We start from the raw sequence: 13,216 nt of genomic DNA, 5'->3' as shown, positions 1-13,216 counted from the left end.
GAGTTTTATTTTGACTTACTTGTATAAGATTTATTATTATTAGTAATTATGTAATTATTGTTAATTGGTGATATCTGATATATGATTTTTAATGAGTTATAAACAACTTTCTAGCATTTTAATGAGTTATAAACAACTTTCTAGCATTTTATTAAAGATTGAAATGCGAGTTCGAACTAAAGGCTCAATATTAAATGGTTAGTAAGGAAAACATGTTAGTAACACCTTACTTTTGATACGATCATGACGTATTAAAGGTTGGGTTGTTACAATATTGGTGTTAATTAAAATTTATATGAAGTGAATTAATTAATATATTTTTTATATTAGTATCACATCTATTTAGAAAGATATTCGAGTCAAACTAAATGAGATATAGTTCGAATTGACTACGATTTTTCTCGTTTTCTAACACGATTTTATTATAGTTTATAGTTTTGAATAACTGCATAAAATGGGCTAAGATATATTTTGAATTTAAACATAATTTGAGTTTGATTTTTTTTTTCCAACAAGAATGAAATTCTAAAGGCAAAAATGATGGATTTTAAAACTCTTTTAGGACACTAATTTAATGATTCAGTAGTAGAAAAATAAATACAAGGTTAGTAATTAGGTCTTGTTGTTAGTTAAAATTTATGTGAAGTGAATTAATTAATATATTTTTTATATTAATATCATATTTATTTAAAAAAATATTCGGGTGAAACCAAATGAGATATGGTTTGAATTGACTATTATTATTCTCATTTTCTAACACGGTTTTATTATAGTTTATGATTTTGAATAATTGCATAAAAATGGCTAAGATATATTTTGATTTTAAACGTGATTTAAGTTTGATTTATTTGTCTAACAGTGAATGAAATTCTTTAGGCAAAAATAGTGGATGTTAAAGTGTTTTGGAACACTAATTTGATGATCTAGTGGTAGAAAAATATAGACAAGATTAGTAATTCGATCTTATTGGTGTTAATTAAAATTTATATGAAGTGGATTAACTTATATACTTTTTATATTAGTATCAGATCTATTTAAAAAGATATTCGAGTTAAACCAAATGAGATATAGTTCGAATTGACTACTATTTTTTAACATGGTTTTATTATACTTTATATTTTTAAATAACTGCATATAGAATAGGGGAAGATATATTTTGATTTTAATAGTAATTTGAGTTTGATTTTTTGCCCAACAGAGAATGAAATTCTAGAGACGAAATTGATAAATTTTAAAACCCTTTTGGCACACAAATTTGATGATTAAGTGGCGGCAAAAAACAAAATAAGGTTAGCGATAAGGTCATATTGGTATTAATTAAAATTTATAAGAAGGGAATTAACTAATATACTTTTTACATTAGTATCAGGTCTGTTTAAAAAGGTATTCAAGTCAAACCAAATGAGATATAGTTCAAATTAACTACTATTTTTCTCATTTTCTAACATGGTTTTATTATATCTTATAGTTTTGAATAACTGCATAAAATGGATGAAGATATATTTTAACTTTAAATGTGATTTGGGTTTGATTTTTGTGTCCAACAGTGAATCAATTTCTAGAGACGAAAATGGTTGATTTTAAAACCCTTTTGGCATACTGATTTGATGATTTAGTGGAGGAAAAATACAAACAAGGTTTGTGATAAGGTGTTATTGGTGTTAATTAAAATTTATATGAAGTGAATTAATTTATATACTTTATATATTAGTATGAGATCTATTTAAAAATATATTCGAGTCAAAATAAATGAGATATAGTTTGAATTAACTACTATTTTTCTCATTTCCTAACAAAGTTTTGTTATAGTTTATAGTTTTGAATAATTTCTTAAAAATGGCTAAGATATATTTTGACTTTAAATGTGATTTGAGTTTGATTTTTTTTTTCAACAGTGAATTAAATTTTAGAGGCAAAAATGGTGGATTTTAAAGCCCATTTGGCTCACTGATTTGATGATTCAGCGGCGAAGAAACACAAATAAGGTTAGTGATTAGGTCATATTGGTGTTAATTAAAATTTATATGAAGTGAATTAATTAATATACATTTTATATTAGTATCAGATCTATTTGAAAAGATATCCTAGTCAATCCAAGTGAAATATAGTTCGAATTGATTACTATTTTTCTCGTTTTCTAACACGATTTTATTATCGTTTATATTTTTGAATAACTGCATAGAATGAGCTAAGTTATATTTTGACTTTATACAGGATTTGAGTTTCATTTTTTTTCCCAACATTGAGTGAAATTCTAGAGACGAAAATAGTAGATTTTAAAACTGTTTTGGCACTCTGATTTGATGATATAGTGTGGTGAAATACAAACAAGGTTAGTGATTAGATTATATTGGTGTTAATTAAATTTTATATGAAATGAATTAATTAATATACTTTTTATATTAGTATCTCATCTATTTAATTAAAAAGATATTAAAACCAAATGAAATATAGTTTGAATTGACAGCTATTTTTCTGGTTTTCTAACACAGTTTTATTATAGTTTGTAATTTTGAATAACTGAAAAGAATGAGCTAAGATATATTTTGACTTTAAACATGATTTGAATTTGATTTTTTTGCCCAATATTGAATGAAATTCTAGAGACGAAATTAGTGGATTTTAAAATCCTTTTGGCACACTGATTTGATGATTCAGCGACAATGAAATACAAATAAGGTTAGTGATTAGGTCATATAGGTGTTAATTAAAATTTTTTTGAAGTGAATTAATTAGTATACTTATAGGTTAAGTACGATTTTGGTCCCTAAGGTAGGAGCTGAAAATTTTTTTCATCCCCGGCCTTTTTTGGCCAACAAAATGGTCTTGAAGGTTTAACTTAGTTTTAAAATCGTTCTTCGGACGAAAATACTCTTTCCCCTTCTTTCCCAAAATCAACCAGAAGCAGAACAGAAGCTGAAGCTGAACTAGAACCCACCACCACCACCATCATCATCATGGTCATCATCATCAGAAGAACAATAGATAATGGAATCATAAGAAGAAACATAAGAAGAAGAAGAACAACAACAATGGATAATAGAATCATAAGAAGAAACATCAAAACTCAGAACCCACCACCACTACCTCCACCCACTACCACTTCATCACCATCTGCATCACCCCACCCAGAACTCAGAAAATCATCATCATCATCGTTATCATCATCAAAACTCAAAACCTAGAACTCAGAACTCAGAAAAACAAGAACCCAGAATTTAGAACTCAGAAAAATAAGAAAATCATTATCATCATCATCATCATCATCGTCAAAACTCAAAACCATTAACAAAGCTCAGAACTAAAATTCTTCCTCTTTCATTAACAAAACTCAGATGCAATTGCAATAATCAGAAATCCCCAAATTCATCTTCAATTACAAGAACAAAAAATCCATAAATATAATTATCAAAATAATCGACAAGACGAGGTGCGACGGTGAGGAGGAGGGGCGGCGAGACGAGGGCGACGACGTCGGCAAGGGTGAGGAGGAGGAGCAGAAACAGATCACGGTGCGCGACGTCCACCCTCACGGTGAGATCCAACGGCGAGGACCGAACGACGAGGAGCAAGAGCGGCGATGGCGAGGAGCAGGAGCGACGGTGGCCCTTCCCCTTCCCTTCCCCATCTTCTTCCCTGAACCAAAACCCCACATCCCTCCAGCTGATACCCTTCTCCCTTCCCCCTTAACCCGTGTTTTTTTCTTTTTTAATTTTTTAGTTAAGGGTATTTTCGAAATAAAAATTAAAAATTTGGTAAAAAGTATGATTTTAAAACTAAGTTAAACCTTTGGGACCATTTTGTAGGCAAAAAAAGGTCGGGGATGAAAAAAATTTTTAGCCCCTACCTTAGGGACCAAAATCGTACTTAACCCTATACTTTTTATAGTAGTATAAGATCTATTTAAAAAGATATTCGAATCAAACCAAATGAGATATAGCTCAAATTCACTACATTTTTTCTCGTTTTCTAACACGGTTTTATTATAGGTTATAGTTTTAAATAACTGCATAGAATTGGCTAAGATATATTTTGACTTTAAACATGATTTGAGTTAGATTTGTTTTTTGCCTAACAGTGAATGAAATTCTAAAGGCAAAAATGGGGGATTTTAAAACCCTTTTGGCACACTAATTCAGTGGTGGAGAACTACAAACAAGGTTAGTGATTAGGTCATATTGGTGTTAATTAAAATTCAAATGTAGCAGTATTTAAAAAAATGATTATTGTAGCGCCATAACGTTATGGCATGGCGGATTTCGTCCTTGCCGCCATATAGTTGTTGCCGCAATGAGTTTTTCACAGAGGGCAAAATGGCGGTCGCCATTGTGGTAGCACCATGGTGGACCGCAATAGAAATGGAAGAAATTGGAGATTTTTTTTATTTTTAAAAAATTGAGGGTTATTATGGTCATTTAGAAAACCCTAAAATGCAACAACTCACCTTTCTCATCCTCCTTTCTTTAGAAAATTGCCTTTTTTTCAGCTGACGGTCCAAAAACTATCTTCTATCTCTCGTCTCTGCTCTAGGCTACTCTGCTGCCAAAAGAACTATGGGTGGCGCAACAGGCAACACTGTCTAACTCCAGTTCTTCCTTCTTCCCCTTCTGCCATTCTCTGTTTGTTCTGGCAAAGCCGTTGCAAGTCGTTCACTAACTTATTGCTTTTTTTGCTGCTCGTCGCCCTCGTTGCTGTTGCAAGCCACATGTTCTCTCTCTGTGCTTTGTAACAGAGTTTCTGTTCCAGAATTCTGGTCTTCCTACCATCTTTTACTTTCATATTTTCCCTTTTTATATAAGTTTGGTTCTATAAATTATATTATAAAACTCTCTATTTTCAATTTATATAGGTTCAAGACAAGCCTTTAACTCTAATGTCCATGCCCTTGCCTCTTATATTCTATGGTGTATTAGGACTTGATGTTATGTTTATTTGTTTAATTTGCTATTGCATTTGCTAAAATTAATTGGATACTCTAATGAGTAGAAAGTTGCTTAAATTGAACAGATTTTATAATTTATTACCTTCAAAAATTTTTTAATGTTTTTTTGCACATATACATATATTTTTAAGTAATCCGTCATTTCTATCATTTTCTGCAATGCCATCTGTCATTATTTTATGGCGGATTTTTGGCTTACCGGCAAACCAAAGAGAATCATGACTTTGAGTTGTACCAAGTCCGAAACCAAGCGGATTTATTTTTTGTCCCATAATTCTCCCGAAGCAACGGGAAGAATACCTAGTAGAGAAACTCAATCCTGCGTGAAATAAATTCCACGGCTTTGACCTTTTTCAATAAATTCATCATGTAATAAATCAACAAAATCTAAAGTAATATCTCTTTCCCATTTTCCATATCGGGTAAAAGTGCAAATCTATAGCCACCGAAGTAGGAATAATGGCACCCGAAATAATATTGAATGGATATGCTTTGGGACGGAAGGATTCGAACCTCTGAATGATGGGACCAAAACCCGATGCCGCAGCCATCCACAATAAAATACTATGATATGAAGTGAATTAATTAATATACCTTTTATATTAGTATCAGATCTATTTAAAAAGATATTCGAGTCAAAGCAAATGAGATATAGTTCGAATTGACTACTATTTTTCTCGTTTCCTAACACGGTTTTATTATAGTAACAAAGTTTTGAATAACTTCACAGAATGTGCTAAGATATATTTTGACATTAAACGTGATTTGAGTTGGATTTTTTTCCAACAATGAATAGAATTCCAGAGACAAAAATAGTTGATTTTAAAACCCTTTTGGCATATTAATTTGATGATTCAGTGGCAGTGAAATACAAACAAGGTTAGTGATTAAGTTATATTGGTGTTAATTGAAAATTATGTGAAGTAAATTAATTAATATATTTTTTTATATTAGTATCAGAGCTATTTAAAAAGATATTCGAATAAAACCTAATGAGATATAGTTCGAAATGACTACTATTTTTCCCATTTTCCAACTCGGTTTTATTATAGTTCAAAGTTTTGAATAACTCCATAGAATTTACTAAGATATATTTTGACTTTAAATGTGATTTGAGTTTGATTTTTTTGCCCAACAGTGAATAAAATTCAACAAGCGATATCGGTGAATTTTAAAACACTGTTGGCACACTAATTTGATGATTCAATGGCTAAGTACTACAAACAAGGTTAGTGATTAGGTCATATTGGTGTTAACTAAAATTTATACGAAGCAGTGTTTTAAAAAAGCGGTTATCACGGAACTATAATGTTATGGCATGGCGGATTTCATCTCTGACGATTCAAAAACTCTCTTTTATCTCTTCTTCAGAAAACTGCTTGATCCTCTCTGACGGTTCCAAAATTCTCTTCTATCTCTCCTCTTTGCTCTTAACGACTCTGTTGCCAGAAGAACTACTGGTGGCGCACCAAGCAACATCGTCTAGCTCCAATTCTTCATTCTTCCCTTTCTCCCATTCTTTTTTGCGTTTTGGCGAAGCCGTTGCTAACCTACTGCTCACTACTGCTACAAGCCACATATTATCTCTCTGTGATTTGTAACTTAGTTTCTGTTTCAGACTTTTGGTCTTCGTACCATTTTTACTTTCCTGTTTCTCCTTTTATTTAAATAGGTTTGGTGCTAAAAATTATATTATAAACCTCTATCTTTCCAATATTTTTTCCAATTTATATAGGTTCAAGACAACCCTCTGACTCTAATATCCCTGCCCCTGCCTTCTATATTCTATGGTGTATTATGACATGCTGTCATGTTTATTTGTTTAGTTTGCTACTACATTTGCTTAATTAGTTAGATGCACTAGTGAGTAGAAAGTTACTTAAATTGATTAGATTTTATAATTTATTACCTTCGAAAAAATTTTGCATGTTTTTTTTTTTGTACATATACATATATTTTTTAGGTAAATCTATCATTTTTTCCATTTTTCAAAATGCCATCCGCCATAATTTTATGGCGGATGTTCAAAAAGATATTCGAGTAAAAAAATGAGATATAATTCGAATTGACTACTATTTTTCTCGTTTCCTTAGACAGTTTTATTATAGTAACAAAGTTTTGAATAACTTCATAGAATGTGCTAAGATATATTTTGACTTTAAACGTGATATGAGTTTGATTTTTTTGCCCAACAGTGAATGAAATTTCAGAGACGAAAATGGTTGATTTTAAAACCCTTTTGGCATACTAATTTGATGATTCAGTGGCAGTGAAATACAAACAAGGTTAATGATTAGATTATATTGGTGTTAAATAAAATTTATGTGAAGTAAATTAATTAATATATTTTTTATTAGTATCAAAGCTATTTAAAAAGATATTCGAATAAAACCTAATGAGATGTAGTTCGAATTGACTACTATTTTTTCCTTTTTCAAACTTGGTTTTATTATAGTTCATAGTTTTGAATAATTGCATAGAATGGACTAAGATATATTTTGACTTTAAATGTTATTTGAGTTTGATTTTTTTGTCCAACAGTGAATGACATTCTACGGAAGATATTGGTGGATTTTAAAATCATGTTGGCACACTGATTTGATGATTCAGCGGCAAAGTACTACAAACAAGGTTAGTGATTAGGTCATATTGGTGTTAACTAAAATTTATATGAAGTAGTGTCTTAAAAAAGTGGTTATAGCAGCGCCATAACGTTATGGCGCGGCAGATTTCTTTCTTGCCTCCATACAGTGGCCGCCCCGATGAGTTTTTCACAGAGAGCGAATTGGCGGCCGCAATAGTGGTGGTGCCATGGTGGACCACAATAGAAATGGCAGAAATTTTGGGTTTTTTAGATTTTTTAAAAAGTTGAGTGTTATTATGGTCGTTTAGAAACCCCTAAAATGAAACAACTTGCCTTCCTCAGTCTCCTTTCTCCAAAAAACTGCTTGTTCCTCTCTAACGGTCCAAAACCTCTCTTCTATCTGTCCTCTCTGCTCTTGGCTACTCTGCTGCCAGAAGAACTACCGGCAGCACACCAAGCAACACCGTCTAGCTCCAGCTCTTCCTTCTTCCCTTTCTCCCGTTCTTTTTGCATTCTGACAAAGCCGTTGCAAACACACTGCTCGCTGCCGCTCGTCACCCTCGCTGTTCGCTGCTGCTACAAGCCACAAATTCTCTCTGTGTGCTTTGTAACTTAGTTTCTATTCCAGACTTATGGTCTTCCTACCATTTTTACTTTCCTATTTTTCTTTTTATTTACATAGGTTTGGTGCTAAAAATTATGTTATAAACCTCTATATTTCCAATATTTTTTCCAATTTATATAGGTTCAAGACAAGCCTCTGACTCTAATGTCCTTGTCCCTTCCTTTTATATTCTATGGTATATTATAACTTGATGTTATGTTTATTTGTTTAGTTTGCTACTACATTTGCTTAATTAATTAGAAGCACTAATGAGTGGAAAGTTGCTGAAATTGATTAAATTTTATAATTTAGTACCTTCGAAAAATTTTTGCATGTTTTTTTGTACATATACATACATTTTTTAGGTAATCCGTCATTTTTGCCATTTTTTGAAATTCCATCCGCCGTAATTTTATGGCAGAGTTTTGGCCTACCGCCATGAGTAGCCATCCGCAATAAAAACCTATGATATGAAGTGAACTAATTAATATACTTTTTATATTAGTATCAGATCTATTTTAAAAGATATTCGAGTAAAAAAACGAGATATAGTTCGAATTGACTACTATTGTTCTCGTTTCCTAAGACAATTTTATTATAGTAACAAAGTTTTGAATAACTTCATAGAATATGCTAAGATATATTTTGACTTTAAACGTGATTTTAATTTATATTTTGCCCCAATAGTGAATGAAATTCTAGAGACAAAAATGATTGATTTTAAAACCCTTTTGGCATACTAATTTGATGATTCAGTGGCAGTGAAATACAAATAAGGTTAATGATTTGGTTATATTGGTGTTAAATAAAATTTATGTGAAGTAAATTAATTAATATATTTTTTTATATTGGTATCAGAGCTATTTAAAAAGATATTCGAATAAAACCTAATGAGACGTAGTTTGAATTGACTACTATTTTTTCCTTTTTCAAACTTGGTTTTATTATAGTTCATAGTTTTGAATAACTCCATAGAATGGACTAAGATATATTTTGACTTTAAACGTGATTTGAGTTTGATTTTTTGCCCAATAGTGAATGAAATTCAACAGGCGAAATTGGTGGATTTTAAAACCCTGTTGACACACTGATTTGATGATTCAGTAGCAAAGTACTACAAACAAGGTTAGTGATTAGATCGTATTAGTGTTAACTAAAATTTATATGAAGCAGTATTTTAAAAAAGCGGTTATAGCGGCGCCATAACGTTATGGCGTGGCGGATTTCTTTCTTGCCGCCATACAGTTGTTGCCGTAATGAGTTTTTCACAGAGAGCGAAATGGCGGCCGCAATTGCAGTGGTGCCTTGGCGGACCGCAACAGAAATGGCAAAAATGTTTGGTTTTTTGGATTTTTAAAAAAGTTGAGTGTTATTATGGTCGTTTAGAAATTCTTAAAATGATACAACTTGCCTTCCTCAACCTCCTTTCTTCAAAAAACTGCTTGTTCCTCTCTGACGGTCCAAAAACTCTCTACTATCTCTTCTCTCTGCTCTTGACTACTCTGCTATTGGTGGCGCACCAAGCAATACCGTGTAGCTCTAGTTCTTCCTTTTTCCCTTTCCCCCATTCTTTCTGCGTTCTGATGAAGCCGTTGTAAACACACTGTTAGCTGCCGCTCGTCACCCTCGCTGCTCGTTGCTGTTACAAGCCATAGATTCTCTCTCTGTGCATTGTAACTTAGTTTCTGTTATGGACTTCTGGTCTTCCTATCATTTTTACTTTCCTGTTTCCCCTTTTATTTACATAGGTTTGGTGCTAAAAATTATGTTATAAACCTCTATATTTCCAATATTTTTTCCAATTTATATAGGTTCAAGACAAGCCTCTGACTCTATTATTCCTGCCCCTCCCTTTTATATTCTATGGTGTATTATAGCTTGATGTTATGTTTATTTGTTTAGTTTGCTAGTACATTTGCTTAATTAATTAGATGCACTAATGAGTGGAAAGTTGCTGAAATTGATTAGATTTTATAATTCACTACCTTCGAAAAATTTTTGCATATTTTTTTGTACATATACATATATTTTTTAGGTAATGCGTCATTTTCGCCGTTTTTCGAAATGCCATCCACCATAATTTTATGGCAGATTTTTGTCTTACCGGCATGAGCAGCCATCCGCAATAAAAAAATTATGATATAAAGTGAACTAAGTAATATAATTTTTATATTAGTATTAGATCTATTTAAAAAGATATTTGAGTAAAAAAAATGAGATATAGTTCGAATTGACTACTATTTTTCTCGTTTCCTAAGACAGTTTTATTATAGTAACAAAGTTCTGAATAACTTCATAGAATGTACTAAGATATATTTTGACTTTAAACGTGATTTGATGTTTGATTATTTTGTCCAACAGTGAATGAAATTCCAGAGACAAAATGGTTGATTTTAAAACCCTTTTAGCATACTAATTTGATAATTCAGTGGCAGAGAAATACAAACAAGGTTAAAGATTAGGTTAATAAAATTTATGTGAATTAAATTAATTAATATATTTTTTTATATTAGTATCAGAGCTATTTAAAAAGATATTCGAATAAAATCTAATGAGATGTAGTTCGAATTGATTACTATTTTTCCCTTTTTTAAACTTGGATTTATTATAGTTCATTATTTTGAATAACTGCATAGAATGGACTAAGATATATTTTGACTTTAAACGTGATTTGAGTTTGATTTTTTTGCCCAATAGTGAATGAAATTCTACGGGCGATATTGGTGGATTTTAAAATCCTGTTGGCACACTGATTTGATGATTCAGCGGCAAAGTACTACAAACAAGGTTAGTGAATAGGCCATATTGGTGTTAACAATAATTTATATGAAGCAGTGTTTTAAAAAGCAGTTATAGCGGCGCCATAAAGTTATGACGTGGCAGATTTCTTTCTTGCCATCATACAGTGGTCGCCGCAATGATTTTATCACAGAGAGCATAATGGCAGCCGTAATTGTGGTGGTGCCTTGGCGGACCGCAATAGAAATGGCAAAAATTTTAGGTTTTCTGTATTTCTTAAAAAATTGAGTGTTATTATGGTCGTTTAGGAACCCCTAAAATGATATAACTTGCCTTCCTCAGCCTCCTTTCTTCAAAAAACTGCTTGTTCCTCTCTGACAGTCCAAAAACTCTCTTATATCTCTCCTCTCTGCACTCGACTACTTTGTTGCCAGAAGAACTACCGGCGGCGCACCAAGCAACACCGTCTAGCTCCAGTTCTTCCTTCTTTCCTTTCCCCCATTCTTTCTGCTTTCTGGCGACGTCGTTGCAAACACACTGCTCGCTGCCACTCGTCACCCTCGCTGCTCACTGCTGCTACAAGCCACAGATTCAATATCTGTGCTTTGTAACTTACTTTCTGTTCTAGACTTCTGGTCTTCCTACCATTTTTTCTTTCCCGTTTCTCCTTTTATTTACATAGGTTTGATGCTAAAAATTATGTTATAAACCTCTATATTTCCAATATTTTTTCCAATTTATATAGGTTCAAGACAAGCCTCTGACTCTAATATCCCTGCCCCTGCCTTTTATATTCTATGTTGTATTATAACTTGATGTTATGTTTATTTGTTTAGTTTGCTGTTACATTTGCTTAATTAATTAGATACACTATTGAGTAGAAAGTTACTTAAATTGATTAGATTTTATAATTTATTACCTTCGAAAAATTTTTGCATGTTTTTTTGTACATATACATATATTTTTTAGGTAATCCGTAATTTTTACCATTTTTCAAAATGCTATCCGCCATAATTTTCTAGCGGATTTTTGGATTACCACCATGAGCAGCCATCCGCAATAAAAACTATGATATGAATTGAACTAATCAATATACTTTTTATACTAGTATCAGATCTATTTAAAAAGATATTCGAGTCAAAATAAATGAGAAATAGTTCGAATTGACTACTATTTTTCTCGTTTCCTAAGACAGTTTTATTATAGTAACAAAGTTTTGAATAACTTCATAGAATGTGCTAAGATATATTTTGAATTTAAACGTGATTTGAGTTTGATTCTTTTACCCAATAACGAATAAAATTACAGAAACAAAAATGGTTGATTTTAAAACCCTTTTGACATACTAATTTGATGATTCAGTGGCAGTGAAATACAAACAAGGTTAGTGATTAGTTTAATTAAAATTTATGTGAAGTAAATTAATTAATATATATTTTTTATATTAGTATCAGAACTATTTAAAAAGATATTTGAATAAAACCTAATGAGATATAGTTCGAATTGACTACTATTTTTCCCATTTTCCAACTCGGTTTTATTATAGTTCAAAGTTTTGAATTACTGCATAGAATGCACTAAGATATATTTTTACTTTAAATGTGATTTGAGTTTGATTGTTTTGCCCAACAGTGAATGAGATTCTACAAGCGATATTGGTGGATTTTAAAACCCTATTGGCACACTGATTTGATGATTCAGCAACGAAGTACTACAAACAAGGTTAGTGATTAGGTCATATTGGTGTTAACTAAAATTTATATGAAGCATTGTTTTAAAAATGTGGTTATGGCGGCGTCATAACAATGGCGTGGTGGATTTCTTCCTTGCCGCCATACAGTGGTCGTCACAATGAGTTTTTCACAGAGGGCAAAATGGCGGCCACAATTGTAACACCCTACCATACAGAGACTTATGCTTAAGTCATAATTCAGAGATGGCAAGGTATTACGACCTCTAAAACAAAAATTTAGTACGTATAGTAGTATGAATGATTGATTATAACTAGGAGCCTTGTAGAAAAAAGGGGTAAACAAAAACCGCAACTCGAAAGCGCAACACTCCGATCACTAACACAACGAGCAAAGGATAAGCTAACGCAAGATCATATATATAAAGAGTATCAAAAACAGGAATATCAAGACTCAAAATCCGGCGGCGAAGATAACCGGTTCGAGCATAGCAATATATACATATAATAAAATAAGGGAAACCCCAAAGGAAATCCAAAGGGACACAAATACAGAAATCTAATCTCCAAAATCCCCCTCTAGAAGGAGTCATCACAGTTTGTATTATTTAATGGAGATAAAAGTATCTAAACAAGATATATAAAACCAAAACAGAG

This window comes from Arachis ipaensis, chromosome B08 (assembly GCF_000816755.2).
Source record: "Arachis ipaensis cultivar K30076 chromosome B08, Araip1.1, whole genome shotgun sequence".
Classification (NCBI taxonomy): domain Eukaryota; kingdom Viridiplantae; phylum Streptophyta; class Magnoliopsida; order Fabales; family Fabaceae; genus Arachis; species Arachis ipaensis.
The sequence above is the reverse complement of the archived record's forward strand: the minus strand, read 5'-3'. Positions refer to the sequence as shown.